At 25.8% G+C, this 24,498-nt stretch overlaps 1 protein-coding gene across 1 annotated transcript in view; it reads right to left on the bottom strand.

Annotated features, from left to right (window-relative positions):
- The window catches only part of REPTOR (repressed by TOR), a 141,529-nt gene that overhangs the window by 79,574 nt on the left and 37,457 nt on the right, over window positions 1-24,498 (bottom strand). Inside the window, exon 2 of the mRNA XM_075290375.1 lies at window positions 3,110-3,165. The gene's annotated coding sequence lies outside the window, so the exon portion shown is untranslated. The remainder of the gene's footprint in view (window positions 1-3,109; window positions 3,166-24,498) is intronic.

Here is a 24,498-nt window from a genome sequence, read left to right as displayed (position 1 = left end):
AAAAGCACTTCCAAAAATGTCCTCCCAAAGATGTTCTTTAGTTTAACTACACAGGAAGTTCTTTTAATTCAATTTTTTATAACTCGCTTTTTCATATTTTTAAAGGATAATTTTAAGTTTTTTTGTTTCAAATGGGTTAAAAACAGAGTAAGAATTAATAAAATGGTACAAATTATTAAAATTTTGTCGAAAAAAATGTTAAATCCAATCTGGAAAAATTGCGAATTTTTGAAAATATTTTTAGAGTCAAATGTTTCAGACAAGTGTTAGAATGCATTAAAAATCATAAAAAATATAAAATTTAATTATTTGGCAAAATATCATAAAATTTTTCAATACACATCCAAAACACTGAATTCGGATCACACCTTAAGAAGTGATGCAAATTCAGTGCAACGGCTATCGAAAAGGTAGACATCCGTCCTATGACAAGCCCGTGTTAAATTCATCGCTTCTGGGTCAATTTTGCACCACTTCCGGATCCAAAAAGAACATTTTCACTCCTTTTTTGGCGACGCTTTTTTTTGCTGGGTAGTAGAATGACTAAAATAGGTCTCATCCATTGAGGTCACCTATTAGCCTCGTATTCTATGATGAACCTTTAACATCTTAATTATTTAAACCCGGCTTCAGGCTGCTTAATGGATTTTCCAAAAAGGCCACAATCAGCAATGCTTTTAAAAAATTCTAAAAAGTAGCACAAAAAGTGTCACTTGCAATGGAAAGTGTCACACTAATTTTAAAATGTGACAAACCTTTTTTTACGTAGAAAACAACACGCAAATAAACCCAACATTCATTTAAATGGAGATAAAATGAATCCATGAAATTAACAATTCATTGAAGAACTCGATTTAATTATTACAAAAATTTTTCTTTGCATATTTTCAGGTGTCACAATTGTCCGCTGGATAACGCTATTGTTTGGGAAGACAAACGTGACAAACGTGTAGAATACAAAGTCTGTTGAGGTAAAACACGTTCGCAAAAAATTTCCGAATTGGTTATTTTGTCGTATACTGGTTATTCGAATTCGCAAAATTTTATCGAATGGAAATCGCTTGTATTTGAGCCAGTGCTTTCGAATTGCATGCACGCTACCAAACCAATAGATGGTAAAAATGGCTCGTAGCCCAATTTGAAGGAGTGGAGATGTGAGTCTGTCACGGAGGCAACTCATGCGAAGAACAAAATTTTAAGAAAATTTTACCAAAAATCTATCAAATAAAAAATTATTATGAAGTTTTCGTTCTAATTTTTGTCAAAATTTTATTTCTATAGAAAATTTTGTCAAACTTTTATTTCTATAGAAAATTTTGTCAAAATTATATTTCTATGGAAAATTTTTTCAAAATTGTATTTCCATAGAAAATTTTGTCAAAATTTGGTTTTCTATGGAAAATTTTGTCAAAATTTTATTTCTATAGAAAATTTTGTCAAAATTTTATTTCTATAGAAAATTTTGTCAAAATTTTATTTCTATAAAAAATGTTGTCAAAATTTTATTTATGTGATAAATTTGATAAAATTTTATTTTTATAGAAAATTTTATTTCTCTAGCAAATTTTGTAAAAATTTTATTTCGATAGAAAATTTTGTCAAAATTGTATTTCTATAGAAAATTTTGTCAAAATTTTATTTCTGTAGAAAATTTTGTCAAAATTTTATTTCTATAGAAAATTTTGTCAAAATTTTATTTCTATAACAAATTTTGTCAAAATTTTATTTCTGTAGAAAATGTTGTCAAAATTTTATTTCTGTAGAAAATTTTGTTAAAACTTTATTTGTATAAAAAAATTTTGTCAAAATTTTATTTTTATAGAAAATTTTGTCAAAATTTTATTTTTATAGAAAATTTTGTCAAAATTTTATTTCTATACAAAATTTTGTCAAAATTTTATTTCTATAGAAAATTTTGTCAAAAGTTTATTTCTATAGAAAATTTTGTCAAAATTTTATTTCTGTAGAAAATTTTGTCAAAATTTTATTTCTGTAGAAAATTTTGTCAAAATTTTATTTCTGTAGAAAATTTTGTCAAAATTTTATTTCAATAGAAAATTTTGTCAAAATTTTATTTCTACAGAAAATTTTGTCAAAATTTTATTTCTATAGAAAATTTTGTCAAAATGTTATTTCTATAGAAAATTTTGTTAAAATTTTATTTCTATAGAAAATTTTTTAAAAATTTTATTTCTATAGAAAATTTATAAAAATTTTATTTCCAAAGAAAATTTTATCAAAATTTTATTTCTATAGAAAATTTTTTTAAAATTTTATTTCTATAGAAAATTTTGTCCAAATTTTATTTCTATAGAAAATTTTGTCAAAATTTTATTTCTATAGAAAATGTTGTCAAAATTTTATTTATGTGATAAATTTGATAAAATTTTATTTCCATAGAAAATTTTGTCAAAATTTTATTTCTATAAAAAATTTTGTCAAAATTTTATTTATGTGATAAATTTGATAAAATTTTATTTCTATAGAAAATTTTGTCAATATTTTAGTTCTATAGAAAAATTTGTTAAAACTTTATTTGTATAAAAAAATTTTGTCAAAATTTTATTTTTATAGAAAATTTTGTCAAAATTTTATTTCTATACAAAATTTTGTCAAAATTTTATTTCTATACAAAATTTTGTCAACATTTTATTTTTATAAAAGATTTTGCCAAACTTATCTTTGTGCAATGATCTAATGGAATAATAAACTTTAGTATATTGAATTGTAATCCTTTGAAACCGGATAAAATAATAGAGAATCTGAAATGCATTACAGGATGTTTTGTAGACCCATAAAATATATCAAAAAAATTAATATAATTAATTTCCGCTGGAATATGATGATATTTTAAAGATGGTTTAAATCAGATGCAAGAATATCCCTATTGAAAATAGTAAATTATTAATGTGTAATTTCTTTGAGATCGTAAATCATACAACCATTTATTTTTTTTTTTTAAACATTTGATATACGAATTCCACGAATTAGAAAATAAAAAAAAAATAATATTGTTTTATTGTAAACTTTAAAAATTTTTTGAAATTTTATTTTTTCTTCCCCATATTAATTATTTTTATAAATATCATAGAAAATACACAAAACTTACCGCTAATTTATCGAAAAGAAATTTGATTTTCCACCATTAGAAAAATATTATGAAATCTGAAAAAAATAATAAATGAAATGTTACAAAACTGCATCATGAATTTTCATACATAATATATAAGAGAGCAACAAAAAAACACAACAATTGCAAAACCATCCATAAAATCCACAGAATGTCTATTAAAAAGTAACAAAAACAAAACACACCAAATTGCAAGCCAGTTCAAAGTCCACAATTGTTTCTTCTTCTTCAAAAAAAAAGATGCAAGTTCTTTGTTCTGTCACAGATAAACCATATGGTGAAGAGAAATAAATGCAGAACAATGTTCTTGAATCCAAAATATTTAACCAGAAACAAAACAGAGAATATGTAGAAATGCACGTAAATAGACTTCATAGGGCACCCTATTTACAGTGAAAAGGTAACAATATTAAAGCATATACAAAATATGATTTTTACAATCTTAGTCCATGAGTAAAATAATATAAATTTTCTCGTTGTAATTTCCTTTTCGCTTTTTTATCTTGTTGAATATATAGATTTGGCAAATATTCACGGTAAACGTTTGCTACATGTTATATTTGTCAACATTTTATTTCGATAGAAAATTTTGTCAAAATGTTATTTCTATAGAAAATTTTGTCAAAATTTTATTGCTATAATAAAATTTGTTTCTATAGAAAATTTTCCGAAATTTTATTTCTGTAGAAAATTTTGTTAAAATGTTATTTCTATAGAAAATTTTGTCAAAATTTTATTTCTATAGAAAATTTTGTTAACATTTTATTTCGATAGAGAATTTTGTCAAAATTTGAAAATTGTCAAAATGTTATTTCTATAGAAAATGTTCTCAAAATTTGATTGCTACAATAAATTTTGTAAAAATGTTATTTCGATAGAATTTTTTTTCAAAATTTTATTTCTGTAGAAAAATTTGTTCAAATTTTATTTCGATAGAAAATTTTGTCAAAATTTTATTTCGATAGAAAATTTTGTCAACATTTTATTTCGATAGAGGTTAGGGTAGGTTAGGTTAGATGGCAGCCCGATGTATCAGGCTCACTTAGACTATTCAGTCCATTGTGATACCACATTGGTGAACTTCTCTCTTATCACTGAGTGCTGCCCGATTCCATGTTAAGCTCAATGACAAGGGACCTCCTTTTTATAGCCGAGTCCGAACGGCGTTCCACATTGCAGTGAAACCACTTAGAGAAGCTTTGAAAACCCTCAGAAATGTCACCAGCATTACTGAGGTGGGATAATCCACCGCTGATAGAAAACTTTGTCAAAATTTTATTTCTATAGAAAATTTTGTAAAAAATTTATTTCTATTTTGATAGAAAACTTTGACATAATTTTATTTCGAAAGAAAATTTTGTCAAAATGTTATTTCTATAGAAAATTTTGTCAAAATTTTATATCTATAGAAAATTTTGTCAACATTTTTTTTCTATTGAAAATTTTGTCAAAATTGTATTTCTATTTTGATAGAAAACTTTGTCAAAATTTTATTTCGATAGAAGATGTTGTCAAAATTTTATTACTATAGAAAATTTTGTCTACATTTTATTTCTATGGAAAATTTTGTCAAAATTTTATTTCTATTTTGATAGAAAATTTTGTCAAAATTTTATTTCTATAGAAAATTTTGTCAAAATTTTATTTCTATAGAAAATTTTCCCAAATTTTATTTCTGTAGAAAATTTTGTTTAAATTTTACTTCGACAGAACATTTTGTCAACATTTTATTTCGATAGAAAATTTTGTCAAAATTTTATTTCTATTTTAATAGAAAATTTTGTCAAAATTTTATTTATATTTTGATAGAAAATTTTGTCAAAATTTTATTTCGATAGAAAATTTTGTCAAAATTCTTTTCCTCTGTTGGTTAAGCTACTCTTGTAGTTTAGTCAATGTATGGTTTTAAGCTGAAATAAAAAACAACAACAATGCTTAAAGAACAAAACCAACAATAACAAAACAAAACAAATGGAAAAAGAAGAGGAGGCACGCTCAAAATAAACCCAGCCATGTGAATTCAAATCGATGATTTGACAGTGGCATAGGAAAAGAGATATGTTTGTTTCGAATTTATTTCGGCAAAAGCCGGCTATCAATGTAAAACCTTTTTTCGGAGGGTTCAAGTGTGGTTTTTGTTGGGTTTAATAAACTGCCTGAATTTATTCTGATAATTGGTTGATAGTTTTGCTGCAAGTAGAGGATGCTGATGAGGAATGTGGTAATTCCGAAACGTCGTCCATCCAACCATCTTGCAGTCTATAGGGCTTTGCCCAAATAAATTTGACAAACATTCTTTTCCTCTGTTGGTTAAGCTACTCTTGTAGTTTAGTCAATGTATGGTTTTAAGCTGAAATAAAAAACAACAACAAAATTTTATTTCTATAGAAAATTTTTTAAAAATTTCATTTCTATTTTGATAGGAAACTTTGTCAAAATTTTATGTCGATAGAGAATTTTGTCGAAATGTTATTCAAATAGAAAATTTTGTCAAAATTTTATTGCTATAATAATTTTTGTTGCTATAGAAAATTTTGTCAAAATTGTATTTCTATAGAAAATTTTGTCAAAATTTTATTTCTATTTTGATAGAAAATTTTGTCAAAATTTTATTTCTATAGAAAATTTTGTAAAAATTTTATTTCTATAGAAAATTTTGTAAAAATTTTATTTCTATAGAAAACTTTGTCAACATTTTATTTCGGTAGAAAATTTTTTCAAAATGTTATTTCTATAGAAAATTTTGTCAAAATTTTATTGCTATAATAAATTTTGTTGCTATGGAAAATTTTGTAAAAATTTTATTTCTATAGAAAATTTTGTCAAAATTTTATTTCTATAGAAAACTTTGTTAAAATTTTATTTCGATAGAAAAGTTTTTCAAAATGTTATTTCTATCGAAAATTTTGTCAAAATTTTATTGCTATAATAAATTTTGTTGCTATAGAAAATTTTGTCTACATTTTATTTCGATAGAAAATTTTCTCAAAATGTTATTTCTATAGAAAATTTTGTCAAAATTTTATTGCTATAATAAATTTTGTTGCTATAGAAAATTTTGTTAAAATTTCATATCGATAGTAAATTTTGTCAAAATTTTAATTCTGTAGAAAATTTTGTCAAAATGTTATTTCTATAGAAAATGTTCTCAAAATTTTATTGCTACAATAAATTTTGTAAAAATTTTATTTCGATAGAAATTTTTTTCAAAATTGTATTTCTATAGAAATTTTTTTCAAAATTTTATTTCGATAGATTTTTTTTTTCAAAATTTTACCTCGATAGATTTTTTTTTCAAAATTTTATTTCTATAGAAATTTTTTTCAAAATTTTATTTCGATAGAATTTTTTTTTTTCAAAATTTTATTTTGATAGAATTTTTTTTTAACATTTTATTTCTATAGAATTTTATTTCAACATTTTGTCAAAATTTTATTTCGATAGAAGATGTTGTCAAAATTTTATTACTATAGAAAATTTTGTCAAAATTTTATTTCGATAGAAAATTTTGTAAAAATTTTATTTCTATAGAAAATTTTGTAAAAATTTTATTTCTATAGAAAATTTTGTCAAAATTTTATGTCTATAGAAAACTTTGTCAAAATTTTATTTCGGTAGAAAATTTTTTCAAAATGTTATTTCTATCGAAAATTTTGTCAAAATTTTATTGCTATAATAAATTTTGTTGCTATAGAAAATTTTGTTAAAATTTTATTTCGATAGAAAATTTTGTCAAAATGTTATTTCTATAGAAAATTTTGTCAAAATTTTATTTCTATAGAAAATTTTGTCAAAATTTTATTTCGATAGAAAATTTTGTCAAAATTGTATTTCTATTTTGATAGAAAACTTTGACAAAATTTTATTTCTACAGAAAATTTTTTCAAAATGTTATTTCTATAGAAAATTTTGTCAAAATTTTATTGCTATAATAAATTTTGTTGCTATAGAAAATTTTGTCAAAATTTTATTTCTATAGAAAATTGTGTTAAAATTTTATTTCGATAGAAAATTTTGTCAAAATTTTATTCCTGTAGAAACTTTTGTCGAAATTTTAATTCTGAAGAAAATTTTGTCAAAATGTTATTTCGATAGAAAATGTTCTCAAAATTTTATTGCTACAATAAATTTTGTAAAAATTTTATTTCGATAGAAATTTTTTTCAAAATTGTATTTCTATAGAAATTTTTTTCAAAATTTTATTTCGATAGAATTTTTTTTTTCAAAATTTTATCTCGATAGAATTTTTTTTTCAAAATTTTATTTCTATAGAATTTTTTTTCAAAATTTTATTTCGATAGAAATTTTTTTTCAAAATTTTATTTCGATAGAATTTTTTTTCAACATTTTATTTCTATAGAGATTTATTTCAACATTTTATGTCTATAGAAAATTTTTTCAAAATTTTATTTCGATAGAAATTTTTTTCAACATTTTATTTCTATAGAATTTTCTTTCAAAATTTTATTTCTATAGAAAATTTTGCCAAAAATTTATTTCGATAGAAATTTTTTTCAAAATTTCATTTCTATAGATTTTTTTTTCAAAATTTTATTTCTATAGAAAATTTTTTTAATTTTTTATTTCTATTGAAAATGTTCTGAAATTTTATTGCGATAGATTTTTTTTTTTAAATTTTATTTCTTTATTTTTATTTTTATCTATTTTTTTCAAAATTTTATTTCGATAGATTTTTTTTCAAAATTTTATTTCGATAAAAAAATTTTTTCAACATTTTAATTCTATAGAAAATTTTGTCAAAAATTTATTTCGATAGAATTTTTTTTTCAAAATTTTATTTCTATATATTTTGTTTTCAAACTTTTATTTCTATAGAAAATTTTGTCAAAATTGTATTTCTATTTCTGAATTACCTCTTAGTTGGAGAGGAATATTTTGAAAAATCTACTAAAATATTAAAAATTCTAGCAATCTACCAAACAATTAAAAATATACTTAAATACTTAAACTTAGTTGTATCGCCTAATTCCATTGAGTATATAAAAACTAAATCATGTTTTTGGGCAGTATCAAAAAAAAATCCAAAGTTCTACAGATCTCCAACCCATATTCTAATGGTATTGAACGTTCAATAACTCCTTCAAGAAAGCCACGAAAATGTATTAATACTGAGCGCAGATGTATTGCATACTTTAAGGAGTATACTAAATATAATAAATAAAGCATATTTTAGTGCAATATCAAAAAAAAATTCGCAATTATTTAACAACTCATATTTTTTTGTTATTAAACCTTCAATAAACCTTGGGAAAAATATTAACCATCCCCCTTTGGCGTCCATTAGAGTGGTATGGAAGAACGTGCAACTAACAATCCGTTCATTTCAACAAACATGGCAATGCAACACATACACTCCACCTCCTATCGCATGTTACTTTGTTGCATTCGAGACTTAAAATTGTCGTATGGAAAAACGTGTTCAATGGCAAAAATCAACCAGGGAGTAAGTAAACACACATGAGTTTAGATGTTTTTACAAGCCCATCATCAAGTCACGTGTCAATGGCGCTAAAGTCAATCGTTGTAGTGCGGTATGGCACTGTGGTAACGACATGGGCATGGTGGAGTACTGGTGTTCTCGCCATTGCCTAATGAAAGTGAATGAGACAAGTTGAGGCGGTAAATCATATTAAATTATTAATAATTATATTTATGACTTTTCCATGCTGTCGTTAATTAAAGCCGGGTATCCATAGAAATGATAGAAGAATTTGCACTTATGCATGCAATTGAAGGTGGGTGAAACATATTCTAATTTACAGTAAACAAGGAAATGGAAATTCAATGCCAGTTTTATATAACGAATAAGAAGCTATCCTTAGACTGGGTCATATATTTGGATAACACTAATTCTTCTGTAATGAAAGTGGATACAAATGAGGAACATAAAATACATTTTCACATCATTTAAAATTCGGGGAAACCGGATGTTAAATGTTTCTCATAGAATATACCCGTGGATGGTTCTTTTTATTAAAGAGGTTGAATAAATCGTAAGTGAATCATTTAATGAAGAGAGACAAATTTCATGACTCAGGAACGGATAAGAAAACGTAACAAGGCAATGACTTTGAGTTGCCCACTCCAATCAATCATAATTGATTTTTAACGTAAAATTCCTTCATTGCCCTAAATTAAATCTAGTTATTATATGTTTAAATCAAAATCAGTTGTAAGAAGTATATCACATAGGAAAAAGCTTAATTTTTTCGATAATGTAAACTAAAACTGAAATAGTAGTATGGTACTGTAGGAATCTCGCATTATATTCAAATACTTTGGTATTTTCACAAAAAAATGATTTGCAATATTAATTCTAACTGGGAAAATTTTATATTCTAAAATCTTTGTTATAAATATTGTTATAGCCACAAATGTAGGACAGTTTTTATAACTTAGATATACATATTGTATCCCTACATTGCCCTCAAATTAATTGTAGTTATTATATCTTTGAATCAGAATAGTGTAGGTCAATCTTCAAGTTTTCATTTTTCTTCCATGTAATTCTTAGATAGTTTTCTAAGAATTACATTAAAAAAAAAGAAAAAATAGAATTTGGCAAATATATGGAGTCGTAGATTGTTTTTGTATTTTAGAATAATGCAGTGTCAGAACTTACAACAGTAGGAGGGTACTGTAGAAATCTCGCTTAAGATACAGACGTATTGTTATCCGTATTTGATATCATTGGGAATCAACATATAGCTCAGATACTGACCCTTTCTACAATACGCAGTAAAAATATGTTTTATTTTCAATAACGAAATTAATAAAATTAATAATTGAACAAAATAATTTTTAATCGAATGTCTTTAATCAAAGAATCAAAACAAACATAGATACAATTAATTTTTAAAATCTATTTTTATTTTAATTAAAAAACACTAGAATCAATTAAATTTAATTGATTTTTTCTATTTGGAAAAAATTTAAATTGGAAAAATTTTGTTTATACTTTTTTCTGTGTATTCTTGGAAACAATAAAAATATAAATATATGTCATTATCATTTTATCCCACCCTATTAGTAGAAATTTTACGAAATATGAACGTTGTTCTTCTGCGTAATTCAAAAATATTTTAGTAGGTGCGTACTGTAGGAATCTCGCTTAAGATGCAGACGTATTGGTGTTGTCATTTTTATTTGATTCTTTTTAGGAGGATTTCATTTGTAATCAAAATGTTAGCTCAGAACTGACCCTTTCTACAATCCACAGAAAAGAAAATATTTTTGATTTTCAATCACGAAATTAACTGATCCATTTTATTTTTTAAATGAAATTTCTTCAATCACAGAAATGATAGCATCAATCACCTACGTCAATTACAAAAAATATTAATATTTTTTATGTTTTATGATAACAAACTTAGTGGAACCAATTACATTTTTAAGAGAATTTTTCTTAGAATTCAATTAAAAATTTAATTAGAAAACAGTTGGTTAATATTTTTTTCTGTGTACTCTTGAAAATAACAAAAGTACAAAATAACCGCATGCAAATTTCATTTTTTTCATCTGCATTTTTAATTTTTGAAAAAGATGAAAACCATTCTACTGTGTAATTCAGAATAATGTAGTAGATGGGTACAGTAGGAATCTCACTTTGGTAGTGTATTGAATTTTTTAATATTTAAAATTTTTGACATAATCTACTATAGAAAAACAAATTAGATACATTTTCCAATAGGAAGAAAATTTTGACCAAATTTCTTAACGCAAGAAAACTTTGACAAAATTTCCTAGCGAAAGAAAATTTCCTACAGAAAGAAAATTTAAAAAAAATTTATATAGTAAAGTTTTACAAAATTTCATATAGAAAAATATTTTTACAAAACTTCATATAGAGAGAAAATTTTGACAAAATTTAATATAGAAAGAAAATTTTGAGAAAATTTCCTATAGAAAGAAAATTTTCATAAAATTTCCTATAGAAAGAAAATTTTGACCAAATTTCCTATCGAAAAAAATATTGACTAAATTTCATATAGAACGAAATATTTGTCAAACTTCTTAAAGAAAGACAATTTTCATTTGTTTTGTTTTGTTATTGTTGGTTTTGTTCTTTAAGCATTGTTGTTGTTTTTTTATTTCAGCTTAAAACCATACATTGACTAAACCAAAGACAATAAATTCTAGGAAGATAGGAAATTGGCTACTGAGGAGATCAAACCATTTACCGTGTTAGTTTCATACTCGAACCAAACGCGTATACGACAAGTATTGACATAGCATTAAAATGCAAATAAAAATAAATTAAGAGCACGAAATAAATTTCCATAAAGGGGAAAATGTAATTTTTTTGTTGTAGCCTAAAATTTAACATTGTTTCATTAAGAAAATTAAGTTTTTCATTTAAAAAATAAAAACGAAAAATAAATAAAAAATTACAAACATGTATGGAACTAACATGGTAAATGCAACATTTGGTATGACGCAGGCCAATTTCTTATCTTCCTCAAGTTTATTGTCTTTGGACTAAACTACAAGAGTAGCTTAACCAACAGAGGAAAAGAATGTTTGTCAAATTTATTTGGGCAAAGCCCTATAGACTGCAAGATGGTTGGATGGACGCACGTTTCGGAATTACCACATTCCTCATCAGCATCCTCTACTTGCAGCAAAACTATCAACCAATTATCAGAATAAATTCAGGCAGTTTATTAAACCCAACAAAAACCACACTTGAACCCTCCGAAAAAAGGTTTTACATTGATAGCCGGCTTTTGCCGAAATAAATTCGAAACAAACATATCTCTTTTCCTTTTTCAAATCAATCATCGATTTGAATTCACATGGCTGGGTTTATTTTGAGCGTGCCTCCTCTTCTTTTTCCATTTGTTTTGTTTTGTTATTGTTGGTTTTGTTCTTTAAGCATTGTTGTTGTTTTTTTATTTCAGCTTAAAAAAAATTTCCTATAGAAACGAAATTTTGTCAATCTTTCTTAAACAATGAAAAATTTGACAAAATTTCCTATAGAAATAAAATTTTGACAAAATTTCCAATAGAAAGAAAATTATGACAAAATTTCCTATGAAACAAAAATTGATAAAATGATAATATAGAAAGAAAATTTTGACAAAATTTCCCATAGAAAGAAAATTTTGACAAAATGTCCTATGGAATGAAAATTTTTAAGAACTTTTCTATAGAAGGAAAATTCTGACAAAATTTCCTATAGAAAGAAAATTTTCATAAAATTTTCTATAGAAGGAAAAAATTTGGTATATAAAGAAAATTTTGACTACTTTCCTATAGAAAGAAAATTTTGCGAAATTTTCCTATGGGATGAAAATTTTGACAAAGTTTCCTACAGCAAGAAAATTTTGCTAAAATTTTCTATAGAAGGAAAATTTTGAGAAATTTTCCTATAGAAAGAAAATTTTGAGAATATTTCCTAAAGAAAGAAAATTTTGAGAATATTTGGCATAGGAAGAAAATTTGACAAAAAATTAGTATATAAAGACAATTTTTAAAAAATTTCCTATGGAAAGAAAATTTTGGCAAAATTTCCTATAGAAAGAACATTTTTAAGAACTTTTCTATAGAAAGAAAATCTTGACAAACTTTTCTATAGAAGGAAAATTTTGACAAAATTTCCTATAGAAATAAAATTTTGACAAAATTTCCTATAGAAAGAAAATTTTGACAAAATTTTCCATAGAAAGAAAATTGTGCAAAAATTTCCTATAGAAAGAAAATTATGACAAAATTTTCTAGAAAGAAAATTATGACAAAATTTCCTATAGACAGAACATTTTTAAGAACTTTTCTATAGAAAGAAAATCTTGACAACCTTTTCTATGGAAGGAAAATTTTGACAAAATTTCCTATAGAAAGAAAATTTTGACAAAATTTCCTATAGAAAGAAAATGTTGAGAACATTTTCTATAGAAAGAAAATTATGACAAAATTTCCTATAGAATGAAAATTATGAAAAAATTTCCTATAGAGAGAAAATTATGACATTTCCTATAGACAGAAAATTTTTAAGAGCTTTTCTATAGAAAGAAAATCTTGGCAAACTTTTCTATAGAAGGAAAATTTTGACAAAATTTCCTATAGAAAGAAAATTTTGATCAAATTTCCTATAAAAAGAAAATTTTGACAAACATTCCTGTAGAAAGAAAATTTTGACAAAATTTCCTATAGAAAGAAAATTTTGCGAAAAATTTCCTATAGAAAGAAAATTATGACAAAATTTCCTAGAAAGAAAATTTTGCAAAAATTTCCTATAGAAAGAAAATTATGACAAAATTTCCTAGAAAGAAAATTTTGCAAAAATTTCCTATAGAAAGAAAATTATGACAAAATTTCCTAGAAAGAAAATTTTGCAAAAATTTCCTATAGATAGAAAATTATGACAACATTTCCTATAGACAGAAAATTTTTAAGAACTTTTCTATAGAAAGAAAATCTTGGCAAACTTTTTTATAGAAGGAAAATTTTGACAAAATTTCCTATAGAAAGAAAATTTTGATCAAATTTCCTATAAAAAGAAAATTTTGACAAACATTCCTGTAGAAAGAAAATTTTCACAAAATTTCCTATAGAAAGAAAATTTTGACAAAATGTCCTATAGAAAGAAAATTTTGACATAATTTCCTATAGAAAGAAAATTTTGCAAAAATTTTCTGTAGAAAGAAAATTATGACAAAATTTCCTAGAAGGAAAATTTTGCAAAAATTTCCTATAGAAAGAAAATTTTGACAAAATTTTGTATAGGAAAAAATATTGACAATACTTCCTATAGAGAGAAAATTTTGCAAAAATTTCCTATAGAAAGAAAATTATGACCAAATTTCTTATAGAAAGAAAATTATGACCAAATTTCCTATAGAAAAAAAGTTTGATCAAATGTCCTATAAAAAGGAAATTTTGATAAAACTTTCTATAAAAAGAAATATTTGACAAACTTTCCTATAGAAACAACATTTTGACAAACTTTCCTATAGAAAAAACATTTTGACAAAATTTTCCTATAGAAAGAACACTTTGACACAATTTCTTATTAAAAGAAAATTTTGACAAAATTTCTAATAGAAAGAAAATTTGGACAAAGTTGTATATAGGACCAAAATTTTGACAAAATTTAATATAGAAAGAAATGTAGTAGGTGGATACAGTAGGAATCTCACTTTGGCAGTGTCATTTATATTCATTTTTTTTAATATACAATTCATTCGAAAACAAACTATTAAATAATGTCACATTTTTCAATGTCTATAATACTAATTATTTATAACCAAAGAACCACATTTTTGTTCTCACCCAACTATAAAATCAATATGGCACCACTAGAACAATTAAAAAAAAAATCGCCGCAAATTCATCATATTTAAAAATCATTCAAAAGTCATCATTAGATATTTATTTTACCTGAAAATCTCAATAGCAAAACAAATTTAACAATTTGGGTATTGTTTTATGCTTTAAAAGCAATCACACATCGGTTCAAGGTGAAATCATAAGTTAAATTAAATTCAGAAGGGTGTAGTCTCACTATCCAAGTAGCCAATATCCAGAATGGAGTTCGTAGTAGTAGAGGGTCCTTGAAAAATGTTTACAAAGCCAAGTGTTGATTCAATTCGAATGAATGATTAAATGCAGAATGCAAAATAAAAACAAAATCGACAAACAAAAACCGACAAAAACGTAATATCGTACGAACGAATAACAATGATTTTTTGTTACAAACAAAACGGAATAACATTCACAATACAAAGACCCGAAAACACGAAACGAGTAAACGAATAACGCGCGCGCGAGTTGTACAAAGGATAAAGACGACCGACTTCCCTGAAATGCACCAGAAAACTGTGTCAAAGAGTCGCTTTCGTGTAGATAATAAACCAAGTTGAAAGAACAAAACAACAAACGGGAATGCAAAATACACATAAAAAAAATCATCAATTCTTCCCTCATGCTTTGCCAGAGTATACAGGAGCATTAGGGATATGAAGAAAACAGGAAGAACATCAACTTTGTAATAAGGATAACAAGCAGTGCCAAAGACGACTAAACCACCACACAGCACAAGCGAAAGCAACCACCTTCAGAGTATGTGTGTGTGGTGTGTGGATCTTTTGTACAGGTTTACGCCAGAATCCCATGCATGAAGGGGAGTTTTTTTCCCGTTTCTATCATGGCAGGACATAAACACTCCTGGAGAGCTTGTATCATCCAAACGCGCTCTGAGAACGTGCTAATAAAAGAACCCCTTTTTGCAATAAAAATTCCGGTATAGGGAAAATCTCTTATTCAGGATAGATATACGATTGCTCCTTGTAAATGCTTTCATTTAAGGTGGTTCTCTCTCCTCTCTCTCTCTTTCGTCCTTAAGTTACTACACAATTAAAAATTCATCCCTTATTCATTCACATGTGGTAAGAGTAACTTCTTAGCTAAAGTTATTTCATTTATTTCAGCATTGTTGCTCTTTGCAATAGCCAGCAAAAAATTTGAAATGACTAAGCCTACACATTTGCCTTAAAAGTACAGCAGCAACAGGATAACAATGACATAAATCCTTGGGGTGTTTTGTACAAGTTCAGGCTCCACGTACTCAAAGGTATGATCTGGAATGAAATCTGATTGCGTACGTACGTACAGCTTCCCACATAAGAATGTGGAATATAATTTTTAATATCATCACCACAACCCCATTGGGGCTTTTTTAATAAAATGGGGAATATATTAAATGTGACTGAAATAGAAGCCAAAGAGGGGGGTGATAGGCAAACTTAATATGGGAGTGAGAAATGTTAAGGCATGGAAAGGATTAAATGTGGCGAACTTTTCAAATATTGGAAAATATTAAAGTTCACAAAATTTTAACAAATTTTGGCAAAAGTTCCTATAGAAAGAAAATTTCCCGAAGAAAAAAAAATTAAAAAAAAAAATTTATACAAAAAGAACATTTTGAAAAAATTTCTTTAGAAAGAACACTTTGACAAAATTTCATACAGAAAGAAAATTTTGAGAAAAATATTTATAGAAAGAAATTTTTGACAAAATATCCTATAAAAAGAAAATCTTGACAAAATTACGTAAAGAAAGAAAATTTTGACAAAAATTTCCTAGATAGAAGAAAATTTTGACAAAATTTCCAATAGAAAGAATTTTTTTTTACATAATTTCCTATAGCAAGAAAATTTTAACAAAATTTCCTATAGAAAGAACTTTTTGACAAAATATCCTATCGAAAGAAAATTTTGCCAAAAATTTTCTATAGAAAGAATATTTCCATTAAAGAAAGGATATTTTTACAAAATTTCCTATAGAAAAAAATTTTAGAAAATTTCCTATAGAAAAAGATTGACAAAACTTTCTATAGAAAGAAAATTTTGACAAATTTTCCTATAGAAAGAAAATTCTAACAAAATTTCCTATAGAAAGAAAAATTTTGACAATATTTCCTATAGAAAGAAATTTTGTTAAGATTTCGTATAGAAAGAAAGTTTTTACAAAATTTCCTATAGAGAGAAAATTTTGACAAAATTTCCTATAGAAAGAAAATTTTGACAAAATTTATTATAAAATGAAAATTTTAACAAAATTTCCTATAGAAAGACAATTTTGACAAAATTTAATATAGAGAGAATTTTGTTAAGATTTCGTATAGAAAGAAAATTTTTACAAAATTTCCTATAGAAAGAAAATTTTGACCAAATATCCTATGAAAAGAAAATTTCCCATAGAAGGAAAATTTTAAAGAAATGTACTATAGAAAGAAAATTTTGCAAAATTACTATAGAAAGAAAATTTTGACAAAATTTCCTTTTGACAAAATTTCCTATACACTGAAAAAACAGTGAACCCACCAGGAAAGATAACTTTTGATTAATTTTAGAAAATTTGGAACTTTTTTAGAAAATTTTAACTAAACGGTATTACAAGCGCTGGCATCACTCCGATATGGCAAAAATAAGTAAATATTTTTCGACAAATTCAAGAAAATTTATTAGACATAACTAAATTTTTTCAGTAGTTAAAGAAAATTTTGTAGTTTTAAGAGAAATCTTGGAGTTCAAAATTGCAAGAATGTCTTTAGTGACATACGAAGTTCATGATGGACACATTTTTGGTAAAATTTACAAATTTAAAGAAATAATGAACTATTTTGTAAGAAATACGAAATTAGGAAATCTTTATGCTTTATTTGTGTATAACTTTTTCCCGTTTTTTAGTTCATTTAACTAACATACGCAAAAAATTATTTGACTAGAATAAACTTTTTCCAAACATAATGATTCTATGAACTAATATAAAGTTAATATGGCTTTAGTGAAATAGAGAGTTCACTTTTTTTTGAGTGTAGAAAGAACATTTTGACAAAATTTATTATAGAATGAAAATTTTGACAAAATTTCCTATAGAAGGAAAATTTTGACTACATATCCTATAAAAAGAAAATTTTAAGAAAATTTCCGATAGAAGGAAAATTTTGAAGAAATTTAGTATAGAAAGAAATTTTGAGGAAATTTCCTATAGAAAGAAAATTTTGACAATATTTCCTATAGAAAGAAAATGTTGACAACATTTCCTATACATTGAAAATTTGGACAAAATTTCCTATATAAAGAAATTGTCGACAAAAAGTTCCTATAGAAAGAAAATTTTGAGAAAATGTTCTATAGAAAGAACATTTGACAAAATTTCCTATAGAAAGAAAATTTTGACCAAATATCCTATGAAAAGAAAATTTTAAGAAAATTTCCCATAGAAGAAAAATTTTAAAGAAATTTACTATAGAAAAAAATTTTGACTAAATTTCTATAGAAAGAAAATGTTGAAAAAATTTCCTATAGAAAGAAAATTTTGACAAATTTCCTATAGAAAGACAATTTTGACAAATTTCTATGGAAAGAAAATTTTGTTAAGATTTCGTATAGAAAGAACATTTTTATAAAATTTCCTATAGAGAAAAAATTTTGACAAAATTTCCTATAGAAAGAAAATTTGGACCAAATATCCGATGAAAAGAAAATTGTAAGAAAATTTCCCATAGAAGGAAAATTTTGAAAAAATTTACTATAGAAAGAAAATTTTGACAAAATTTCTATAGAAAGAAAATTTTGACAAAATTTCCTATAGAAAGAAAATTTTGACAACATTTACTATAGAATGAAAATTTTGCCAAAATTTCCTATAGAAAGAAAATTTTGACCAAATATCCTATAAAAAGAAAATTCCGATAGAAGGAAAATTTTGAAGAAATTTACTATAGAAAAAAATTTTTGAGAAAATTTCCTATAGAAAGAAAATTTTGACAAAATTTCCTATAGAAAGAAAATGTTGACAACATTTCCTATACATTGAAAATTTAGACAAAATTTCCTATATAAAGAAATTGTCGGCAAAATTTCCTATAGAAAGAAATTTGAGAAAATTTTCTATAGAAAGAAAATTTTGAGAAAATTTTTATAGAAAGAAAATTTTGATAAAATTTCCGATAGAAAGGTAATTTTACGATGAATAATAATAAATAAACTTTGACAAAATTTCCTATAGAAAGAAAATTTTGTCAAAATTTCCTATGGAAGGAAAATTTTTGGCAAAATTTTCTATAGAAAGAAAATTTTGACAAAATTTCCCATAGAAAGAAAATTTTGAAAAATTTCCTATAGAAAGAAAATTTTGTTAAAATTTCATATAGAAAGAAAATTTTGATAAAATTTTCTATAGAAAGAAAATTTTGACAAATTTAACTATAGAATGAAAATTTTGACAAAATTTCATATATAAAGAAAATTTCCCATAGAAGGAAATTTTGAAGAAATTTACTATAGGAGCCACCGTGGTGCAATGGTTAGCATGCCCGCCTTGCATACACAAGGTCGTGGGTTCGATTCCTGCTTCGACCGAACACCAAAAAGTTTTTCAGCGGTGGATTATCCCACCTCAGTAATGCTGGTGACATTTCTGAGGGTTTCAAAGCTTCTCTAAGTGGTTTCACTGCAATGTGGAACGCCGTTCGGACTCGGCTATAAAAAGGAGGTCCTTGTCATTGAGCTTAACATGGAATCGGGCAGCACTCAGTGATAAGAGAGAAGTTCACCAATGTGGTATCACAATGGACTGAATAGTCTAAGTGAGCCTGATACATTGGGTTGCCACCTAACCTAACCTAACCTACTATAGAAAGAAAGTTTTGAGGAAATTTCCTATAGAAAGAAACTTTTGACAAAATTTCCTATAGAAAACTTTGAGAAAATTTCCGATAGAAAGAAAATTTTGAAAAAAATTACTATAGAAAGTAAATTTTTACAAAATTTTCTATAGAAAGAAAAATATGACAAAATTTGTTATAGAAAGATTTTTTTTTTTTGTTTTGTTATAGAAAGAAATTTTTTTATAGAAAGAAATTCCTATAGAGAAAAAATTTTGACAACAGTTCTTATAGAAAGAAATTTTTGAAAAAAAATCATATAGAAAGAAAATGTTGAGAAAATTGCCTATAGAAAGAAAATTTTGAAAAAAAAATCCTTTAGAACATTTTTGACAAAAATTCCTATAGAAAGAAAATTTTGAGAAATTTTCCTATAGAAAGAACATTTTCTATAGAATTTTTTTTTAGAAAAAAAAATTTAACAAAATTTTCTATAGAAAGAAAATATTGATAAAATTTCTAATAGACAGAAAATGTTGATAAAATTTCTTATAGAAAGAAAATTTTGACAAAATTTCTTATAGAGTAAATGTTGTTAAAAACTGAGGAACTTTTTTTGACAAAAATTCCTACATGGACGAAAAAGACTGTTTTTCATATGTTTGGGTGTAAAAATTATATGTTTGGAACTCAAATTTTTTAACACAATATTTTTGAGTGCAAGCATATAATGTTCATCAACTAGCATAACACGTTTTGGGACATATATGTTAATATGTTAGAACATATTATGTTTGGGACATAAATGTTTGTAATATAATATGCTTAGATGCAATCATATATTAATTTGGAAATAGCCTATAACCATATATGTGTTTAGAAAGAGAGACATGGAGAGTATGCTGCAAGTAAAACAATGGAAGTAACCAATTGGGACCGTAAAAATATATCCAAACAAAGAAAATTGCATTAATATTTTTTACTACCAATGTATGCCCTAAGGTGAAACATAATATGTTTGAACTATACAAACAATATTTTGTTTGCACCAATCCCGAAAATATATATGCTTGAAGCAAAATGTGTTTGGGGTATATGTTACAGAAGCGATTTTTTTTTTGAGGGTGTATAGAAAGAAACTTTTGAGAAAATTTCCTAGAGAAAGAAAGTTTCCTATAGAAAGAAAATTTTGACAAAATTTCCTATCGAAAGAAAGTTTTAGACAAAATTTCCTATAGAAGGAAAATTTTTGACAAAATTTTCTATAGAAAGAAAATTTAGATGTGTACTAAATGGGGTATAGCTCTATACGCTTTTAAATTATCGGTCCATACGGAGACTATATCAATACCTCTAGAATTTTTTTTTCAAATTTTTAGGTTCAGCTCTTTATGAACCTAAAATTTCAAATGTCAAGCAAATCGGAAGAATATTGCAGCTTCCATGCTATGAAGAAGTCAAAACGGAACATCGGTCTATATGGGGGTGCTATATTAAAAGATGGATCAATATATGTACAATATTTAGCACATTTCTTTATGGAGCTAAATTACCTCTGGATTTCAGTATTTATTAACTCGGATGAAAATGGCTGCGGCTACCATAGGTTAGGATAGGTATAGTTATAGCCTGATATTTCAGGCTAACTTATACAATTCAGCCCATTGTGATACCACAGTGGTGAACTTCTCACTGAGTTCTGTCCGATGCTATGTTTGTCGCAATGACAAGGGACTTACTTTTTTTAACCGAATCCGAACGGCGTTCCACATTGTCCTAACACTACTTAGAGAAGCTTTGAAAAAACTCAGAAATGTCGCAAGTATTACTGAGAGTGGATAATCCACCGCTGGAAAACTTTTTGGTGTTTGGTCGAAACTGGGATTGAATCCATGACCCTTTGTATGTATGGCGGGCATGCTAATCATTGCACCACATAGCTAATCATAGCTTCATTATTGAAGACTGTAGCGTGATTACAACAGACAGACAGACATCCAGTCAACCAGACAGCTGAGTTGTGTTGAAAAGCCTCCAGCTGCAGAGGCAGAGCGTGCAGTTTTCATACATATAAATGAAAAAGCTTTGGCCACAATATGCCTAGCAGTGAAACCATTCCGGCTGAATTACATAAAGAATCGCAGATGCCTGGAAGATATCTAGAATATGTGTACATGCCACGATGACCCATATAAAAGGTCCTCACTCTATGAAAAGCAGTTAAATTCAAAAATGAACGACGATCCATCAGAAAGCGATATAAATGAATTCACCGAAAGCACTGAAAAATTGGCAGAAATTGGCATTGCAATGCAGTATGAACTGTTGTGCATCATTTGGTTATCCAGTTTGCCACAGCAATATGAGGATTTTGTGAGACGAGTTGCCAGTTCCCTTATGCTGAAACTTCTCGAAGAGGGTGGAAGGCGCGTAAATGGTGTAGACAATAATTGCCAACAAGCATTTAAGCACGAGCCAACAACGAAAGCAATACGACAATGCTAAGAAGAATGCAAAAACAAATGTCAAATGCTATGTATGTGGACTGTATGGTCACTATGCAAACACATACGAAAAGAGAAAAAACAAAAACACCAACAACAGTCATTAACAATGCGTTGATACGCTGCAACGCAAGACGTTGTACATCGACAGCGGAGTCACAGTTCATATGTGTAACGATCACGAAATATTCTCGAATTTTCAAGAAAGAAAAAATAGGTAATTTTTTTGGTGACAGGTGACAGCAAGATAACATCGATGTTAGATTTTCTTCTGGATAATTCGATGTTGTGGTGAGAAATGTTTTATATGCTCCAGAGTTGCAAGTTAACTCTTCATCTCTGTCAATAAGGGTGTTGAGCATAATTTTGTTGTTGCATTCAACAAGGCAGGCACTCTCATTAGAAACCAATATAACCACCAACCTGTGCTTAAAGCTCTATCAGCAGAACAATTTGACTAAGACTTATTTTAAGGATTTGCATCTTTGGGTTAAAGTTTTTTTTTCAAGCATTAAGAAAACTGTTTTTACTTTGAGGTACCTGGCATAATTTGCATTTTGAAATTGGAATTTGTTTGTACATAAATACCTTTATTAATATATCGCCAAAAAGGAGAATAAAAATTCGATGAATGAGAAATTTTGATTTTATTGGTCCTAGATTTAAAGCCAGGGAGGTCCGTAAAAAATGTCTTTATTTTAATGAAACCGAATCTTTGGCTCGGAATGAATACAAAAATCCTTAAGGGAAGGTCACAATCTTTAGGTTAGGTTAGGTTAGGTTAGGTGGCAGCCCGATGTATCAGGCTCACTTAGACTATTCACTCCATTGTGCTACCACATTGGTGAACTTTCTCTCTTATCACTGAGTGCTGCCCGATTCCATGTTAAGCTCAATGACAAGGGACCTCCTTTTTATAGCCGAATCCGAACGGCGTTCCACATTGCAGTGAAACCACTTAGAGAAGTTTTGAAACCCTCAGAAATGTCACCAGCATTACTGAGGTGGGATAATCCACCGCTGAAAAACTTTTTGGTGTTCGGTCGAAGCAGGAATCGAAGCCGCGACCTTGTGTATGCAAGGCGGGCATGCTTAACTTTGCACCACGGTGGCTCAAAATCTTTTTTTTTTTGAGTGTATAGAAAGAAGATTTTGACAAAATTTCGTAGAGAAAGAAAATTTCACAAAATTTCCTTTCTACAAAAATTTTCTCAAAATTTTCAGTGTGTACGGAATTTTGTCAAAATTTTCGTTCTATAGGAAATTTTCTCAAAATCTTCTTTCTATAGGAAAGGTTTTTAAAATTTTCTTTATAAAAATTATCTTTCTAATTTCTATAGAAAAGTTTTTTAAAAATTCTAAAAATTATCTTTCTAATTTTTATAAAGAAAATTTTTAAAAACTTTCCTACAGAAAGATTTTGAGAAAATTTCCTATAGAACGAAAATTTTGAAAAAATTCCATACAGATGGAAAATTTTGAGAAATTTTTGATTTTATAGAAAAGAAATTTTGGCAAAATTTTCTATAGAAAGAAAATTTGACGAAGTTTCTTATAGAAAGAAAATTGTGAGAAAATTTTTTATATAAACTAAATTTTGACAAAATTTCCTATAGATAGAAAATTTTGACAAAATTTCCTATATATTGAACATTTTAACAATATTTCTTATGGAAATACAATTTTGACCAAATATGGAAGGAACATGTTGACAAAATTTCTTATAGAAAGTAAAGTTTGACAAAATTTCCTATGAAAGAAAATTGTGACAAAATTTCATATAGAAAGAAAATTGTGACAAAATTTCATATAGAAAGAATATTTTGGAAAAATGTAGAAAGAAATTTTAAACAAAATTGTTTATAGAAAGAAAATTTTGAAAAAACTTCCTATAGAAAGAACATCTTGACAAAATATAGAAAGCACATTTTGACAAACTTTAGAAGGAAAATTTTGACAAAATTTCCTAGAGAAAGAAAATTTTGAAAAAAATTCTTATAGAAAGAAAATTCTGAAAAATTTTCCTATAGCAAGAAAATTATGTCAAAATTGCCTATAAAAAAACAATTTTGACAAACGTACCTATAAAAAAACAATTTTTCTATAAAAAGAAAATTTTAACAAAATGTTCTATAAAAAGAAAATTTTGATAAAATTTTCTATAGAAAGAAAATTATAACAAAATTTCCTATAGAAAGAAAATTATAACAAAATTGCCTATAAAAAACCAAATTTGACAAAATTGCCTATAAAAAAAATTTGACAAAATTGCCTATAAAAAAAAAATTTGACAAAATTTTCTATAAAAAGAAAATTTTGACAAAATGTTCTATAAAAGGAACATTTTAACAAAATTTTCTATAAAAAGAAAATGTTAACAAAATTTTCTGTAAAAAGAAAATTTTGACAAAATTTTCTATAAAAAGAAAATTTTGACAAAATTTCTTATAAAAAGAAAATTTTATCAAAATTTTCTATAAAAAGAAAATTTTGACAAAATTTCCTATAGAACGATAATTTTGACAAAATTTCCTAGAGAAAGAAATTTTTGACAAAATTTTCTATAAAAAGAAAATGTTGACCAAATTTTCTATAAAAAGAAAATTTTGACCAAATTTTTTATAAAAAGAAAATTTTGACAATATTTTCTATAAAAAGAAAATTTTGACAAAATTTTCTATAAAAAGAAAATTTTGACAAAATTTTCTATAAAAAGAAAATGTTGACAAAAT

This window comes from Haematobia irritans, chromosome 1 (genome assembly GCF_050003625.1).
Source record: "Haematobia irritans isolate KBUSLIRL chromosome 1, ASM5000362v1, whole genome shotgun sequence".
NCBI lineage: Eukaryota > Metazoa > Arthropoda > Insecta > Diptera > Muscidae > Haematobia > Haematobia irritans.
The sequence above is the reverse complement of the archived record's forward strand: the minus strand, read 5'-3'. Positions and strand labels throughout refer to the sequence as shown.